The following is an 18,842-nucleotide window of genomic DNA, read 5'->3' as shown; positions in this document are numbered from 1 at the left end:
CACTTTTCCATTCATATAAAGATAAGAATTTACATAATAGAAAATAACATTTGTTTTGTTGGTGGTTTACAGGGATCTGACCCAGGCAGATAGCTGCAAGAACAAAGGATTCTAACAACAAAGAATTCCTATATCAAGAAGATTGCAAAAACCAAGCTCGTAGGAAAGGAGCCTGAATTCTGACTTGGGGAGATGGTTTTCCAGGACATTAGTTTGCCATCTAGGTCTACAGAAATTTGCTATTCCATGCCCCAACACCTGGTCTCCCAACTTACTGGCCTGTCCTGCACTAAGGAGAATGAATTTAGACTCAGTAACACTCCTATCTTCCTAGCAAGCTGGGCACTGGAATTGAGGGCAGCTATCCCACACCCAGGGACATACTGTGTGCCCTTGATGGTTCCCCGAGGGTGGGGTGTGGTTTACTCAGGAAGGATGGGGACTATGCACCAAAACTCAGGCAGTATGCTCCTTTTGGGATCTGACCTTGTACCTCCCGCTCCCCGCCAGTACAACACCTGGGACAGTGGAGGTAAAGCAGAGATCTTGCCTGCCTGTGTCCCAGCGTGTAAAAGGGGAATAGGTACACTTTACAAGGTAGTTCTGAGCAACAACACCTCCGGGTGCTTGGTTCCCAGAGCAAAATGAAACCCAGCTCCACTTTGGGGAAACGGGTGTGATCCCCGTAGGGGTCCTGCAGAGGCCTTGGGTGGAGGGCTGGACCAGGGAGGTAAAATATGACCTGCGGGCCTTGAAGGGTTAGAGAAGTGTGCAGAGGCAGAACTGCTGCCTCCTTCAGGATGCCCCCATCGTTAAAACTATTTCTCTCCATCTCTGCTACTCTCCTCCAACCTCCAGATCCCTGCCTTCTCTCTGCTCCTCCTGTCCATGTCTCTCCCCCCACTTTTCCCCTTCTCCCCTCCCCCTCCCATCTTCTCCGTCCCTCGCTTCCCCACCTTCTCTCGCAGAACCCAGAGAGGATCGCTGGCCCTCCTGCGCATGCGCAGTCGGTGCCAGCTGGAACGAGGGTTGGAAGCTCCAGCTCAGAGCATGGGATCGGCCCCAAATTCTGCTCAGCTCTTTCGCCTGGTAGGACTTTTGCTCCTGCCCCGGCGCCACGGCCACAGCTGTCCAGGGCCAGGTGTGCACCTGCCGCCTCTCGCCCAAGCCGGGCTCCCCTGAGTCCGCGGCTGGAGTCCCTTTCCCCTCTCCCGCCCGCGAGTCCTCTCCTCCCGGGCTGCCTCTCCTCGGCCGCCGGCCCGTCCCTGCCCCTGGGAGGGCTGTGTCCCGGGCGGGCGGGGTCTGCGGACACGGATGGGGGCGGGCGGCTGGGGCTGGGGCTGGCTTCCGAGCGGGGCTACTGCCCGCGTCCCCCCCCGGCTTTCCCTGCCCCGCGACCCCGGGGCTGCCCTCGTCTCCCTTCCCCTCTCCCTGGGGGCCAGCTCAGTGTTGTTGGCGCTCCTCCCCGGGCTGAGAGCCTCCGGCTGTGAACCCCAGCTTCTGCTGGTGGAGTCGGGAAAAGGGAGCGTCAGTCCTGAGGGAGTTTCCGTCTCCTCCCTCAGTGTTTCTGCCCCAGGTAAGTACCTTGAACACTTTCACGTGTTATGATGGCGGTGCTTGATGATGTCACTGTTTTTATAGTGATAGGGATTACAGTGTTGAAAGCAAGGCTTGGTTCAGTTAAAAATGAGCTGAAGGCATGAGGCTGTGACATCCTCCATCTTTCCCTCTCCCAGGGTGAAACGTGTGACCGTCGATCTTAAAAAGATAGTTACAGTCCCTAACTAGCCCAGCCCAGCTAGGGTGTGTTAACAGGAACAGCACCACCAGAGGCGTTGGAGACTCAATGACATTGCAGTCCTAAAGAGCTCCTGGCAAAATTTGGTTTGTTTTGGTTTTTTGGTTCTTCTTAAATTGTGGGGCAGACTAGTTGTATAGAGGGAAAAATAATTGTCAAGAAATATTTATTCATTTAAAGTCTTTATTGTGATATTGTTCACACACCATGAAGTCCACCCACTTAAATGCTACAATTCAGCAGCTTTAGCATATTCACAGTGGTGCAACCATTAATATTCCAGAAAGTTTTCATCACTTCAGAAAGACCAGTGGAAATGATTGACCTATCCACCCCTTCCCAGTGCTGGTTCTAAAGAAGATTCTTGGTTGTTCCTGACCATAAATTATCTTGTTACCCATAAAAACTCTGGTAGGAAATCTAAACAGTATTGTATTGAATCAGTCTATCAAAGCAAGAAGAATTAATGTCTTTATGGCATAAATTTCTTCTACCCATGAATATATCTCGGACCCTATATTTTCATATTTCCAGAGCCTGGCCCATGGGAAGTCCTCATTAATTGTTGGGTTTGTGAATGATGAGATTCTATACATCGTTAGTTGCAAACTGAAGCCTTTCACAGAAGAGAAAATAAACTCAATGAAGCCAAGTGACTCTCTGATGGTCAGAAAGAGTGACAGCCAGTTCTGGAGTGATCCAGTGGACTTGGTGTTTGTAACCAGAATTCTCCAGCACCTACAGCTAAGGGGATCAGAGTATTCTTTTATTTTTTCTAAATGGCGTTGATTTTATTTTTACTTATTTTTTAAAATTATTTTTTATTGAAGTGTAGTCAATTTAGAATGTTAGTTTCAGATGTACAGCAGAGATTCAGTTATAAACATATGCATATGTATCTATATATCTTTTAGTTTGTTTTTAGTACAACTCATTACAAGAAATTGAATATAGTTCCCTGTGCTATATAGTAGGTCCTTGTCATTTATTTTATATTTATTAATGTGTATCTGTTAATCCCCCTTTTCCTGCCTGCTAACCACAGTTTGCTTTCTATGTCCATGAGTCTATTTCTAGCAGCACCGTTTTTGCTAGTAATATATGCTGGTTGGCTGCTTTCAGTTTCAGTAATTCCACCTTATCTGTGGGCATTTTCCTTCTGGTGGGCCTGTGTGTGGTTTGCACACGTGATATAAGAGTTGTGTATTTGGGAGAACCCCAGGCCTCGTGTAGTGCTTGGTACAGATTGCCCACTGAGCTGATGCTTGAACTGGGAAAAAAACAAAGTAAATGTTGGAATTTCCACTATGGTTGAGACTTCCAGGTTTCTATAACCTGTTTATCCCACATTAATGTTGGCTGCACACATACTGGGTAATTTGGTGGAACTTCATGGTATGATGGTGTAGAGACGGGGCCTTGTATGCTTCTTCTCTTTCCGTTTTCTAAGACTCATTCTCCTGGGCCTTCCAGATCCTCCCCCAGAAGTGCCCAAGGCTGGCTTGGTGCTGCGCTGAGGCAATATTTGTTAATAAGGCCTTTTCCTCATCTCTTCTGAGCCTCCGTTTCCTTCTCTGCACAATGAAGACTTAGACTAGAAAAGTGCTTTTCAGTTTCTTTTAAGCCATGTTTCCTTTGAGAAACAGAAAATACAAATCTCTCCTCCCATTCAACATATAGATTTTGACACATCCAAAATGTGACATAGCTCTTTGTGGAAAATTGAAGTGATTGTGATTCCAGGTGGCACACAAAAGAGTCTTCAGAGATTTATTGCAGGGAGAGGGCAGGAAAGGGGCAGTATATCCCACTTTCTAGTGTGAGCACTGGAACAGGGGCTTGGGTTTAAATACGGTGTCCGACGTGGCCTCTCTCTATCTTTTTTTTTTTTTTTTGCCTCTCTCTAATCTTGCACAATGTGATAAACCTCTCTCCCTCAGTTTCTTAATGCGTCAAGTTGGGGTGATAATAATTTAAGTGTTTTGTGAAACATTATACACATAAGAAATTTGTTTCTCAGTAGAAACAAATCCTGCGAGGGAATAAGGGATTTCTTTAAAAAAAAAAAAATCTTGTCCACAGCACTCTGTCTTGTGTCTATTCTGAAGTTCCTTGAGGGTGAGTGTTGGGTCTAAACTCCATCGTGGGACAGGTGGCCCATGGGTCTGTGTGCCGCAGATTGCCCCCTCCTCCCCAGTCCTCTTCCTCTCAGTCCAGGATGAAGTTCCCTAGTAGATTTACACAGAGATCTTGTGGAAATGGCTTTTCATTTTATTGTTTCACGAAGAAGGGCTGCCATCATGATCTCTGTAGTCAGCTTTTGGTGGCCTGAAGGCTATGCAATTACGTTTTTCTATTTAATATAAAGAAAAAAATTACAAGTACAAAATTAGTCCTACGGTGGTGGCAGGGGTTCTTGAAAGTGGGGACCATTAGCTTTGTTAGTTTCAGGTGCAGGGGCCTCTGGCCATGAGGACACATCATCGTGCTCCGAAGTTGGAGGGACCAGTGGGCTCAGTGGGAATGTTTACTGAGTGTATCTCATGGGCTGGGCATTGACCTATTTGTACTGTGTGTTCCTTATTTGAGACAGTGAGCACGTTTAACCTCAATAGCCTCTTTAATAAATTAGACTTTTTAATTTTGAGATAATGTAGATTCCCATGTAGTTGTAAGAGATTATATGGAGAGGGCCTACGGACTTTTTGCCCAAATTTCTTTAAAGGTTCCATCTTGCAAAGTTGGGATACAATTCAGTAATGTCTCTCTAACCCTTTGAGGTTTGTGTTATTGCCCTCATTTCTATTCATGATTAAACTGGGGTTAAGAGGAGAACACAGGCCTGCCCAGGTCACCCATGGTTAGTGTAGAGTCGGGTGAAACGTGGGCTTGGAATTTCCAGGCAGTACCAACATGATGCTCTGTGGCAGGGAGCAGCATTCACTTTGCTTGTTTATTCATTCATTCAACAAGCATTTATTGAGTAAACTCTGTGGGTCAGATGTTATCATAGGTTTATCTGATTCTTCAGCACTATGGAGAATCCGGTAATGTTTCCTTCTTTTTTTAATCTGAGAAAATTAGCTCTGAGAGGTTATAAACCCCCCAAAGGAAATATACCTGATAAATGAGGGATAGTAAATTTGTACATTTCCTTCTTTTTATGCAGGTGGTAACCTAGGCATTTTACATTTGTAAAGTTCCATAATCCAGATATATTCTTGTAAGGCAAGGATTTTTTTTTAATTGAAGTATACTCATGTTTACAACGTTGTGTCAATAGCAAGGTGTTTATTTTTTCTTGAATTTGGAATTCAAAAAATATTTTTTGAGGGGTGTAAATAGGTTAATTTATTTGTTTCATTTTTTTTAAAATGAGGTACTGAGGATTCAACCCAGGACCTCATACATGCTAAGCATGTGTTCTACCACTGAACTGTACTCTCCTCCCCAAAGCAAGTTTTCTTATCAAGTATTCTGCAGCTTAGGAGTTCAAATAAATTGGAGTTGAAATCCAGGTCTTTTGATCCTACTGTGTTTCTTTGCATTATATCCTGCTGAGGGGTGTGGAAGCAGTTCCTTTATTCATTCCTTTATTCAGCAGTTTTGAGCATTGACTTTGCATCAGGGCCTGGCTAGGTGCTTGGAAACAGAAAACAAGAAATGACCCTTTTCTGCAGAGGGCGGACGCCTAGACCAAAAGCTGCGTAATGTGATCCGAGCTGCGGTAGCCATGTGCAGACGCTGAGGACAAACTTTACCCACGGCTTTGCTTGGGCTTCCCCTGCCTTCTGACTGGTACACACCAGGTCACCGCAACCCAGTGAGGCCCGCAGCCCGCAGCACAGTATGTACCTCGGTCTCCTCTTCCCTCTCGTCAGGGCCTGCAACATGAACATCCCTGACTACGTGCAGTGTGCTTAGGACCACCAGACTCTCCCCGTGGTGGTCCAACCCGTGGGGATCATCTCAGAGGAGAATTTCTTTTGCATCTATAAGCGAATCTCCTTGGTGAGGCAGATCATCCCTTGCGGCTCGCAGTGGGCACTCTGTATCCACTAGAGTCACCACTATGCGCCCGAGAATGGGTGGAGCGACTTCCAGACCCACCGCAAGGTCGTGGGCCTTGTCATCATTACCGACTGCCTCTTGGCCAAGACCTTAGAGAAGCTCCACGTGCAGAGGAGCTGTATGGCACCACGCTCTATGACTCTCGGCTCTTTGTCTTTGTGCTGCATGGGGAGGTGCCAGAGCAGCCACGCACCGACGTGGCCTTCAATTTACGAGGACTGCAGGGTGGTGGAGAAGAGGATCGAGGACTTCACTGAGTCTCTCTTCATCATGCTCAAGTCCAAGTGGCTGGACTGTGCATCCGACAAGACTGGGGATAAGATCCTCCTTCTCTACATCCTGTTTGAGAAGGAGGACTTTGTGGGATTGGACACAGAGAGCAGGAAAGTCTACCTGGATGCCCGGCCACCCTGGCTATATGAAGGGTTGCTTCCCTACATCCAGAAAGGGATCAGCAAGGAGGAGGGCTGTCTTGTAGCCAAGGCGTGAGGGAGGTGAATCCCGCCGGTTTTCAGACGTTTAAAATTGAATCCACATTTGTTTCAGAGAGATTCTTTTAGGGTTATTATGGACACTTACTCCCGCTTTTCAGCCAATTCCCCTGGTGTGACCCCTGGAGTTGCTGTCCAATAGAGTAGCCAAAGCCACTGATGCTAGGAGAGCTGGGGAGGAGGCTGCTCTGAGCTGAGATGTGCTCTAGGTCAAATGCACATCAGACGCTGAGACTTGTCTAGTAAAAAAAATGTAAACTATGTTGTTTCTTTCTTTATTGATTACATGTCAAAATGATAGTATTTTACATACAGTAGAATAAGTAAGATATGTTCTTAAAATCAGTTTCTAGGGTTTTTTTTGGGGGGGGTTACATTTTTAAATGTGGCATCTGGGAAACTTTCTTTACATGGCTGTCATTTCATTCCTGTTGGACAGCATGTCCTGGGACAGTCTCATTCCTTTGCTTATAGATGTCATGCTGAATCCTGAGACGCAGAATGAGGTGCTGGTTGAGCTGGGAGTGGAGCCAGTATCTCCTGCCTCCCAGGTCCAGCACCTGCACGGCTCAGGCCCTCTCTCCCTGCCTGACAACCACCATGCCAATTTAGGACAACAGAAACACTGCCAGGGGCTTCCAAATTAGCTCCTTACGCAGGGAAAGGCGTGTCACGGAGTATGGGGCACAGCAGGGAAAGATTCGTCCTCACTTTGTCCCTGTGATTAGGTCAACGGACCCACTTTGCCTTGGAAGTGCAGACGAGCTCTTCTGGGCTGCCTACCCCCCCACATTCTGCTCTGTTTCCCTGTGTATCTATCGAGATGTCCCTTGGGCAGAAGAAGGTGAGATGCCTTTGCCGAGAGGTGGTCCCCCTTTGCTGGGGAGAGTGTGGGAATCTGTGCCCCCCCGACCTACGGCCTCGGGCCTTGAGTCTGGAGAGGGCTCATGGCGGTCCCACAGGTGACGGTCGGAGGGCCTGGCACGTGCTGCCGGGCCTGATGTGGAGGAGGTTTTCTGCGATTCTCTGTGAGTCTAAAATCAGATTCTACTTTCTGGTTGTTGGTAAGTTAGAGGAGAAGATGCCAGAGAATTGATAAAAAGAAAGTCCAGACCAGTCCTGTGAGTGACAGGCACAGGGGACCCGAGTCCCACCTGCTTGTGGTGCCTGGCGGGCTCTGGATGAATTTTCACTTCCTCCCCGGACATACCTCTATATTTTAAGGAAGGGGCGAGGCATGTCGTGGCCATGACCAGGACTTGTCCTCACAGGGCCCCGTGATCTACACTGCTTTCTCCCCTTCTGCTTCTTGTAGATGAGCTGGCAGATGTATTGGCCTGGGCAAAGCTGAGGACACAGATGCCAGCACCGTGCCACTCCCAGGCTGGCTCCATTCCCGTCACCTGTCACCTCCTGCTGAGTCCCCAGGCGTCAGTCAATGTCGGTACATCGGTGCAACGTAAGCAGGGAACAACATCTCCCCCTGGACAAAATGGTGGGTGAGCAGTGGAAGCCTGGAGCCCTGCCCCAGCCCCCGGACCAGTGCCTCTTCTTTTGTCACAGGAGGCACTGGTGACATGTTTGCTCAGCAACTGCTTGGCTCTGAGTCTGCAGACCCACCAGAGAATGCCAGCTTGTTTTTGCCTTTTGAAGTCTGTCCTTGGTATTTGGCGGAGTAGCTGGTTGTGTGCTTAGCCCATAGTGGTTGACACTGTCACCATTGTTTACCCAGAACCTTGTGTACAAGGCACGGCTCCCGGCATCAAAATACAGCAGTGCATTAAACCTCCCTCCTGGTGGGTCTGTTTTGGTACCGTAAGGGCTCAGCCAGCATCTGAACGTCAGTGAGATAACGCGGCCTGTGACCTCGGGTCAAGTAAGTTCTCCTCCAGTCACTTTTACTCCATTGTTGCTTTTACTATTACACAGTCATTACTTTTTTAAACAATGCTTTGGTGCAGGAACAGAGCCTAATTCTCTCCTGTTACTCTTGGTGGGAGTGAGTAAAATTGTCCAGCTTGAAATGCGACCACATTTTGTAGCTCAAAAGTTGTTTACACGCATCTAGGTGAAGTTTAGGTTTGGGGCGCTGACCACGTTGGGGTCCCCCGGCAGCGCCGCTCGCTTCAGGCCCCTGCCTTCCCTGGAACAATAGGTGAGGGTGGGTCTCACCGTCCCCTCGTCCCTGTCCTCACCAAACTCACGTAAATTCTTGTAATTGCTCTCAGTTATTTTTGTTCTCATGTGTTTCTAATTTTCGCTGTTCCTCTTTTCCTTTTTCTATTTCCCTTTCTATCTTGTACCGCCCTGTGAGCATGTTGTTGCGTCTGAAAAGTGGACTGTGCACACCCTGCATTGGAAATAGCGAGATTGTCCTCCGTGCTGTCCCCATAGCTTTAAAAAGCAAAAACTTAATAGTTGCCTTGATCCATATATTATCCTAGTCATTTTTTTATTTTCTAGATTTTTGGAATTTTTGCTTTGTTAGCACATCACCCACTGGTGTTTGATACCTGTTAAAATCCTTGCTTTGAGGAACCAGTTTGGTCCTCCTTATGTTTGGTGACAAATGCGCCCTTATTAAATTTGTTTGATTGTTTTGAAGAAGTGAGATGTGAATTGATTTAGGCGGCTGCTGAGGGATTTTTTTCAAGGAGTATTTAAACTTGGAATGTCAAAATCTGCAGCATCTTCCTTGATTCTGGCTTTTAGACAAACGTGCTTGGCACGCGGCTCAGGGCTGTCGCTGTGTGACGTGCGTGACGGAGCTTCCTGGCCGGCAGTCACTGGTGAGAAAGTGGCAGTCTCGGGGGTGAGCAGCTGCAGGGGATGCTGTTGGAAGAAGCAGTCACCGGTTTTTTGTTTTTTGTTTTTTCATTCACCTTCCCGGTGCCATTTACTTAACTTTGCCTTCATAGAGAGGCAGGAGCGGGTCTAAACTCCATGCCACTCTTATTTTCCCTTTATGAGGCTGGATTTTCTGAGTATCAGAACAACATGGCCTTCTACTAAGTAGCTGGCTCACTTGGATCTGGTGGATACAGGGACCGCTAAAGGGGACTGTAGCTTCCTCTCTGCTCCAGCCAGTGGGCATTCAGAGCCGGGTCTGTGGTTTGCTCCAGCAGCCATGCAGTCCTCCCTGCACCAGCTTTTACTATTAACCCATGATGGCAGTAAATAGCTGACTCCGTGTCTGTTGCAGCTGACGTCCACCACTGACGGCCGTGTCGTTAGTTTGCGGTAGTGAGTCTCCAACACCCTATTCAGCTGTGAAGTGTCCTTGCAATCTCACCCACACCCTGGTTCATCTCACCCGGGGGAAGGGTTTGGCCACCACCGTCATGCTGGCCATGAGACCTTGTTTCTCCTTTCATGCCCTGGTCCAATTGTGGACACTTCATCCTTCACTGACTTGGTCTCGCTTGAGACAGGCCAGGCGTTCTGAAAGAGCCCATCACATTCTGGGGGGGAACAGATCACAAGAATCGCAAGTAGGAGTCTAGGCTCTCTGGGTTGGCAAATGCAGGCTGGGATCTGTGAAGGCTGGGCTGTGCCCTGAACACAGGCCTTTCCCGTGGCTCCCGAGAGCCCAGGGGTCGGAGTGAGAACAGCCTTGCCTGGGTTCCCCCATCCTCATCTGCTCACTGGCAGGTGTGTCTGCTAACTAGGAACTCCCCCAAACTTCGGGACCTTCAAAGTTCAGACCACAAGAGAACCTTGAGTCCCTTCTCCTGGGCCTCCTTTGTGAGAATCCAGTGCCTTCTGAGGTGACCAGAGGCAGGAGATGCCTCCCCCTCCAGGGAGCTCTCTTCGGAGGACTGTGATGCACTGCACCTTGCTGTCAGCTTGTGGGGTTCCATCCGTGGTCCTTGCAGAACCAGACTTGAGACTGGCTAAGCAATAGAAATGACAAGACTGATTCCAGGGCAGGGCCGGGGGGAGGAACAGGGGAAATTGAATGTGACCTCAAACACCTAGGTGGGTTCTGGGTCTGTTACTGAAATCTGGAGCCTGGGAGGTACCTGCCAGGAATCGAACTCTAGAGTAAATGGTGGACATGAGGCATTTTTAAGATTCCATTTGTCATCCAAGTTAGGACTTCAAAGAGGCACTCGGTTCTATGGCCCCGGGGCTCAAGTGAAGGAGCCGGACTAGAGATACACGTTGGGAGTCGTCATTCTTAGCTGGTGTTCACAGCCGTGCAGGTGGATGAGCTCATCTCGAGAGGTGCAGACTGAGGCTGAGGCGGGTCAGGGCTGTGCCTGTGTTGGAGGAAAGCCCAGACCATGCAGCTTTGGCGTGTCACTCAGTGGCGTTTGGGATTTTCAGAGCAATGGCATTTATCCTTAAGGGTCTTGGGGGTGGGCAGGGCCACCCAGGAAGAAATCTGAATGGAGGGTTGTGGCCACGCGTGCACGTCTGGGGATGATGCAGAGGCTGCATGTTCCAGGAGGGGAACCTCCTCGGAAGATGGAGTCGGAGTGAGGAGTGTTGAGAAGGTAGTCACACTCACGTGTGAGGGAGGGACAGAGGCCTAGGGAGTCTCCACCTAGCGGACTCTCTTTCCCACGAACAAAAGGCCAGCAGTCAGAAGATTTGAGGTGAGAAGGAGCCAAAGTGGAGAATGGTGGTTGGACAGTTCTGGAATAGTCTCCCTGCAAAATAGAGTTTAAAAAACCCAGACTCTTAAGAACATTGATAGTGACGTTGGAGGAGATAGTTCTTTTTCTGGCCTCCTAAGGGTAAGACATGTATCCGGGGATACACAGAAGAATCGGGCATTCTGGTCCGGGGCTTGACCCTTACCAGTGGGAACAGGGCAAGTTTAAAGGGGGAGAAGGGCAGCAGAGGGAAACTAGCCAGGTCTCGTGTCAGGTAGCAGTCGGCCTCACTACTTGCGTGTTGCATTCACATCCGTGCCTCCCAGGTGGGCGGTGGCAGCCCACTTTTGCAGATTGGGAAGCCTTCTCAGAGGGGTTAAGGAATTGGTCCATTTCGCGGCTAGTAAATGCTGTAGCAGGATTCAAGCAGGGCCTTGTCAGACTTCAAGGGCATGTTCTCTCTACTAATTCCGGTACCTTCCTGTTGTACCTGGATTGGTGAATTGGGTCAGTATTGGAGCCTTTCACAAAAAGTACGATTTAAGTGCCTCAGGACTCTTTCCCAAAGCTCAGTGTTCTTTAATGGTTCAGAAGCACCGCAGTGCTTTTCGCCCCACAGAGGTAAGGTCTTACTCTTTTGACGATGACGTGGTTGCAAATGACGTACAGGTGCAAAACCAGACTTAGCAGCTTCTGAAGGGAAACTCTCCAGTTCTTCCTTGATAGGCTTTCTTCCACGGGATGTAACCTGCTGCAGCGTAGGTCTGAGCTTTCTGTATGGAGTGAGGGTTTGATATCCAAAGTTAGCAAATAAGGGTCAGATGGAGAAAATCGACGTTAACAATTTATTTTGGGGTTTCATTAGACAAGATGCACTATCGCTTAATGGCCCATATAACGTATGTAATTGAGTACAGAACATTGCATTCCTTACTTTCTAATGAGAGCTGTCTTGCATCATAAGGTTGTCTGCTTTGGAACTTCAGCTCAGCCAGTAGGGCACCTGTCAGTGTGTTGGTGTGATTGCATTTACACAGTGCATGTAATCTGGGCTTCCTCTGCCCCAAACACTCCAGTGCAGAATCATAGGCTGTAGCCATCACTTAGTTATACAAATACTTCTACAACTATATGATACAAAAAAAAAAAAAAACAAAGAGAGAGAGAGATTGCCTTTATCAAATTTCCTTTGATTTTAACTGCAAACTGTTGTTGAGCAGCTCTGGTTTCCTTTGGATATGAATATGTACATTTCTTTGCATGTAACTTGGATTTTAGACTAGAACACCAACCTCTTGCTTTCCATGAGCCACAAAAATCATAGCCAAATGACATACGTATGAAACATTTTATTCTTTTCTTCTGAGACAGAATCCTTGAATCTGGGACTTGGGCTGTGATTTTGCTTTTTGCTCTTCCCACCCTTCTTATCGTCTCACTCCTTTTTCCCACGTGGCCTCCAAGAGGTCATGGTCTCAGAGGAGCAGGTGGACAAACACCAGTTGGTCGCCAAGCAGTCCTGCTGTAGAGGGAGCCCAGCCAAGAGCTAAAGGACATCATCAGAGAGGGCTTCCTTGAAGAAATGTGCTCTACATTCTGTTATGAGGACAGAGTAAGAGTCAGCCAGGAGAAGGAATCAAGAGGGTGACTCAGGTTGCAGGAGCAGCCCGGGTAGAGGCCTGGAGGCTTGTGGGGTGGGGACTCGGGGAGAGTGCACTGTGTGGTCCAGGGTGGAGGGTGCCCCTGCTTGGGAGGACACTGGAGTGGGCCTAGGGATGGAGGGCTTAGGAGGAGCTTGGCTTTTTACTAGAACTGACACAGAAGAGGCAGTGAAGGGTGTCAGCAGAAAGTGACCCTCAGGAGAGGTACTCCTGGTTTTGCTTCTGATGTTCTACAGAAAGAAGTGGTCGGGGTGGGCGAGAGCAGCTCTGCCCGTCCCTTTGAGACCCACCCCTTCATTCATTTATTCATAACACATGCAATTCTGAGTGTCCAGGGGAGAGAGGGTGGACTCACAGTAGTAAGCAAAATGTATTGCTTCTTGAGAGTTTAGCATTGTCAGAAGTTGTCTTAGCGTAGAATGTTCTAGGAACACAGCAGGGGCACCTAACGCAAAGTGTAGAGGTTCGAGGGAAGGAAGTCTCCCTTGACAAACAGTCAAAATGGGCTTGGAGGCAAGTGGGAAGTAGCAGCAGGTCAGGGGGCGCCTGAGGTCACTGGGGACCTGGGTACTGAGGTGAGGCTGGGCGAGCAGCGTCGGGGGTGGGGCTAGAACTCTACCAGGGAGCCTCTGAAGGGTTTGAAGTGGGGGTGATGTAATCAAATTTGTGCTTTGGGAAGGCTGTCCTGGCTCCGTGTGTGTGTGTGTGTGTGTGTTTGTGTGTGTGTGTGTGTGTGAAGCAGGGAAGAGGGGGAGAGTGCCACCAACTGGGAGGGTCATTAGAAGACCATTGACAGGCTAGGGGGCCACCAGTGGGAGAGGGGCGTCGGGGCTGCTTGGGGACGGCAGGGGCAGTGTGAATGCCGGATTTCCTCATGGGGAGAGCTTATTAACGGGGACCCCCTAGCGGCACCTTGTGGCTGGAAGAAAACGGATGCAACCAGGTGGACTTTTCTCTTCTTCCCTGCATTGTGTGATGATCTTAGCTCAGCCAACATTTGGAAGAGAAGAGCTAAGTTTCAGGGTAGCACAGGACATTGTTGAGCTCGTTCGAGTGAGATCTGATAGGATTTAGTCTTGTGTTGAGATCTGCATGTTCACTTAGCTAGAAACGTCCCGTCTTTTGGATTTCTATAGGGGTATTTATTCTTGATAAAGATTGCTTTCTTGGTGAGAGGAAATTTAATACAGCTGCTGTGTTTCTCAAAAAAAATCTTATCTTTTAAGAAATTTAATATTCAAAAGAATAGCAAAATTTAAAAATGATAAAGTAAGGCTTTGGTGTAGTTTCTTTGGTTTCTGAGTTAATGTAGAGTTAGAGCCTTTGCATTACTTAAATAGCACATTCTTGTCAGTATTTAAAGAGCTGTTAGTGAGCGCCCCAGGACCCACTTCTCAAAGCATCATTAAATCTTGCTCTGAAATAGTGAAGTCATAAAGGTCTTGTTGGCAGAAGCCAAATAGTTGGTTTATAATTTGCAGCATAGCACCCTTTATAAAATAATAATAGGTTCAAAATTAAGAAAGTGGAAAATAATTGATTTTTTTAAAGCTGAAACATAATCTTTCTTGTGTTAATGTTGCAACTGGAAATTTCGAAAAGAAAAATCCTACTGTAATATCATCTAAGTGGAATACATATATGTCTATCACGTTTGCAATGTAACTGCGCAGTGGTTTTTGAAGTCAGGACCATTCCAGCTGAGTTACTGGCAGTGATGGTTGCTGGTTTTGAATGGAAGACCCTAAATTTGCCTTCTTAGCTTTATTCTTTTCTTTTCTGTTCTCTCTCTCTCTCTTTTTTTTTTTTTTTTTTGTAGTGAGAGGGCTCAGTAGTGCTTTGCCAGCATGATTTTGGGGCAATTTGGGGGCAGATATCGTGCACAAGCAGTGAGATATTTCCATGCATTTTACTTTCCGGACATCACCATGGAACATGTGGGGGTTTGTGCCTGCAGGCCGGGATGCTGCAGGACTCCCTGGTCCATCACCTTTATGTCTTGGAGCTGCTCCAGTCAGTGAATGACTTTCTGTGGCTTGGAGGTAAGGTGATCTGATGCAGATGATCAGATGTGTAACTAAGTACTGTTACTTGAAATAGAAAACCTATCAAAAATGGCTCTAAAATACAGGATGAGGGAGGAGAATTGGCTGAGCTGCTTGCATGGGGAATATTCTCAGGTTACTCCCTCATTGTGTCTCCTGTCACTCCCCCCCCCAGCCCTGCACGGCAGTCATCGTGAAGCAAGCATGCACTTTCTCAGAAACGCGCTGAATTTCTTTGTGCCTCTGTTTGTTGGCTTTTTTTTTTTTTTGAAAGCACATCTTGCCCTTTGCTTAAATGCCATCCCTGCCTAGTCACCTCTTACACTCATTCGTCTGGAGCTCGTCCATACATAGCTGCTGAATGGATGAACAGAATGTAGTATCTCCATGTTGTGGAACATTATTCAGACGTAAAAGTGAATAAAAAAGAAAAAATAAATATAGGGGAATATGAAAAAGGCCACCTGCTCTGCGAAGTCCACACTGACTGCTCAACCCGCACTTTTCCCTTTGAAACCCAATCACTTATGCTCCTCTCTACTCTTTTTGATAGTACTTACCACCTTCTAATAAACTTTAACACTTTCAAAAAAAAAAAAAGAGAGATGCTGATACCACTTCAACCTGGACGAGCCTTGATAACAGCACGTTAAGTGAAAGGAACCAGACACAAACGGCCACATATTGTTGAATTCAGTGATCTGAAATGCCCAGAATAGGCACATGCAGAGGCAGAGGGCAGGTGATGGTTGCAAGGGGTTGGGTGGAGGGGGGTTGGGGAGTGATTGCTAGTGGCAGGGGTGTTCTTCTAGGATGATGAAGTGTTCTGGAAATAGATGGTGGTGAGGGCTGCACAACCGTGAGTGTGCAGAAGACTGCTGAGCGCTGTCTCTGGGAGTGCCTGTGGTTGGGGGCGGCTTTATTTTGTTCTCATCTGTGAAGAGTCATCTTGTGCTGAGGCCATTCTACTCCTATGAGTGGTGAGGGTCAGAGACTTTGCAGAGTCATGTGTTATTTTCCCACATGCTGAGTGTAGGCAAAAAAGGTTTAAGCCTGAGAAACTGCTCCATCTGCAGAAACGTCTTTTAGTTTTGCATGGTGTAAAATTCTTGAGAGCTTTTTAATCGTTGAGGACAGCCTGTGGGTGGGAAACAGCCCGTGAATCCTGGGTGAGTCCCGGAAGAGCTGCGCTTCCCTCCCTGACACGGGTGGGGATTTCACCCCCGTTCAGGCAGTGAAGGGCCCAGATCCGAGAGCGGAGTTGACAGTCGTGAATATTTACATGTATCCGCTGCTTCATCTTGGATATTAATTTCAAGCTGAGTCAGTATGTGGCGGCAGCCTCATCCTACGTCAGGAATCTATAGTATCTGCTCTTTGAGGTGAAGACCTGACAGACTTGATTATTTAACAGTCTCCCTTGAATTGATATGTCAGATTCCTTTGTCAATAATAGAACAGCAGAATTATAGACGTCCTTTATTGCCGATGTGACCTGGAGCAGGTTTAGTCTCTGTGCCTCAGTGGCCTTATCTTCGGTTGGGGAAGATGATAACAGTGCTTCCCTCAGAGGGTCTGGTGAGGGGGGAGTGAGAAGCACAAAGGGAGGACTTACACGTGATGCTCATGAATGACCGAATTTAGTGCTCCCAGCCTGGTGAGGCCTCAGGGGCAGAGATGGCAGATCAGACCATTCGTAGCCGGAGCTCGATCCGTGTTGGCAGCTGTTATGATCAGGATCACCCCTGTGGGTTATCAGGCAGTTTTAAGACTTGGTAATATGAATTCATGAATAATGTTAAAAGATTAGACAACTCAGATCCGGTTTACATAGTTCTCAAGATTTCCTGTGAGAAATGGATATTTTTTTCCCCATCTTAAATCTGAGTTGATTCTCTAAAAAAATTCTGCATTCCTCCACCTTTTTGAGTTAATTCTCCATTTCTTAAAAAAAAAGTTTTTAAATGGAGTTACTGGTGTCTGAACTGAGGGCCGCATGCATGCTGAGCACATACTCTCTCAAGTGAGGTATAATCTCCCCCCTGATTTTTTTTAAACTTTACTTTCTTTGTATGCAGAGGTTAGTGACCTCTAATTCTTTTTCTGGAGACTTGTCCATGAACCTGTAAATCTATAATTAGTGGACAAAATTTGATTTATTAAAAAAATCAATGGAACATTCTGCAATCCATTCAAAAGGAAATGCTCATTGACATATAATGTTTCTCCTTTATGGTGATTTCTAATTTTTGGTCTGCCTTAACTTATTAAAAGTAATCCTCATCATCATAATGACCAAACTTGCTCTGAGTGGACACTTACCTAAGGCTAAAATGCTTTCCTCATGTTTTAATTCATAGCAGGTGTTTAAGGGTAGGTATCAGTGTCTCCTTTTCTGCAGCTGAGGGGTTGAGAGACGGGGCAGCTTGTCCCAAATCTCACGCAGCTGGCGTTGGCAGGCTCAGGGCTGGAACCCAGGCTGCACAGGATGCATTCTCAATGGCTCCTCTGATCAGCCCCAAGTTGAGTGGTTTCCCGAACCCCTGTGAGTCCATAAATGACCGATTTTAGTGATCTCAGCTTCATGAAGCCTTCAAAGGAGAGACACCAGTGAGAATGTTAGACAGAGTGGCATAAATTAAAATTGTACATTTTCACAAATGTTGCTTTCTCAGGCAATGAGTTAAAAACTTTATATTTTTTTTATTTTAGTGCTCTGTAAACACTAAAATCAAAACATTAAAAATGATTATACTGCAAAATTGGAGTGGACTTTGAAAGTCCAACCATTACTAATGATGTTGCTTGTTTTTCTCTAGTGGTGCTTATTGACAGAAAAATTTACAAAGACTGAATTGTTTCTATGTAGTCTTAGTATGGAGGAAAGTTTTGTCAGTGAATATTGTAAGTAAAATCTTTAATCTTTTCTTTCCTGATGATGAATATGTAAGTTGTTTTCATGGCTTAAGTACATTTCCTCATTTGTGAAATTTGAGTGATGCCCTTTACCTTGTTTGACTGTGAGATGTGGACACCTTGTATATGAAGCACCCAAGAGCTGCTTAGTAAAAATATGCTGTCACAAGGACAGATAGTTTAGAAGGATCAACTCTGAATACTAAAGAGGGTGGCTTGTTTCTGATGCATATTCAATATGCATATTTATGAATGTATTAATATGGCTTAAAGTAACAAGGATTCAGGGTTTTGTGTGTGTGTGTGCAGTATGAAGTTTTAATGAAATCTTTATCATTCTAGTGAGACAGGGAGTAGTTAAATCACCTTAAGCAGACGGCCTTGAATATTATTTACACAGAATGTGTGTTGTTACAACTCAGAATTCATGTTGCCGTGTAACCATCCACTCAGACATTTAAATTCGTAGGAATCTGACCAGAATCATTAAGTTTAGAAAAATCTACATTGATCATTTTCAGGGAATAAGCTTCTCTCTTTTGTGATTAAAGAAAATTTTGATTTATTTTTCTGCACTCTTAATAGGTTTTAAAATATCAAAACATTGATTTGACATGTCACTTTTATTAATAGAATAAATCTCATGCTGTTTTAATGTGCAAATAAATGTTTTTGAATTTCAATACACTTGTATGCTTTCCTGGCTCTTTGAGAAGTATTTTGCAAGATACCTAGATTAATTACTGTTGGAAAAATACAGACGTGACTTTTATGAATATAGGCCTAGTACAGATCTGTTGGTTTTTGCTACAGTGCAAGACATGAGGCCTAGGAGAGATTTGCTGCTGATTGCCAGGAGGACAGATCCCAGATCTCAGTCTCCCCTCCTGTAAAATGAAGTGGCTGGACTGGATTCTTTCCTCTACTAAGAAGTTTCCATGAGCCTGTGTCTTTTGTTTATATTCAGGAGTATTAGCAATGTCAGATTAAATACTGAATACCCCTCCCTTCCCCGAAGCAAAGTGCAGTATGTGCTACATAAGATATAATTATCTGATTCTTCTTTCTGATCCAACAGGCAATTTTTGTGTTGCATCTTTCCCAGCAACCTGGAAGGTGTATTTAGCCATAGGTGGTGCTGTTGCACCTTCTAACAGTCTTAATATTCCTTTTGCAAAAGAAGGTTTAACAAATGTTATTTTGTTTTGATTCCGTTGCTTAGTGCTTCAGAATAGCACAATGTCCATTATGTCTGTCTA

At 46.2% G+C, this 18,842-nt stretch overlaps 1 long non-coding RNA gene across 2 annotated transcripts in view; it reads left to right on the top strand.

Annotated features, from left to right (window-relative positions):
* Positions 1–931: 931 nt before the first annotated feature.
* LOC141578904 (uncharacterized) overlaps positions 932–18,842 on the top strand; it is a 112,204-nt gene continuing 94,293 nt past the window's right edge. The window contains exon 1 of one of the 2 annotated variants that reach the window (XR_012509777.1): positions 932–1,089. This is a non-coding gene — a long non-coding RNA (uncharacterized LOC141578904). Of the gene's footprint in view, positions 1,577–18,842 lie in introns of both variants that reach the window. The other variant, XR_012509776.1, reaches the window with a different exon arrangement.

This window comes from Camelus bactrianus, chromosome 1 (genome assembly GCF_048773025.1).
Source record: "Camelus bactrianus isolate YW-2024 breed Bactrian camel chromosome 1, ASM4877302v1, whole genome shotgun sequence".
Classification (NCBI taxonomy): Eukaryota; Metazoa; Chordata; class Mammalia; order Artiodactyla; family Camelidae; genus Camelus; species Camelus bactrianus.
The sequence above is the reverse complement of the archived record's forward strand: the minus strand, read 5'-3'. Positions and strand labels throughout refer to the sequence as shown.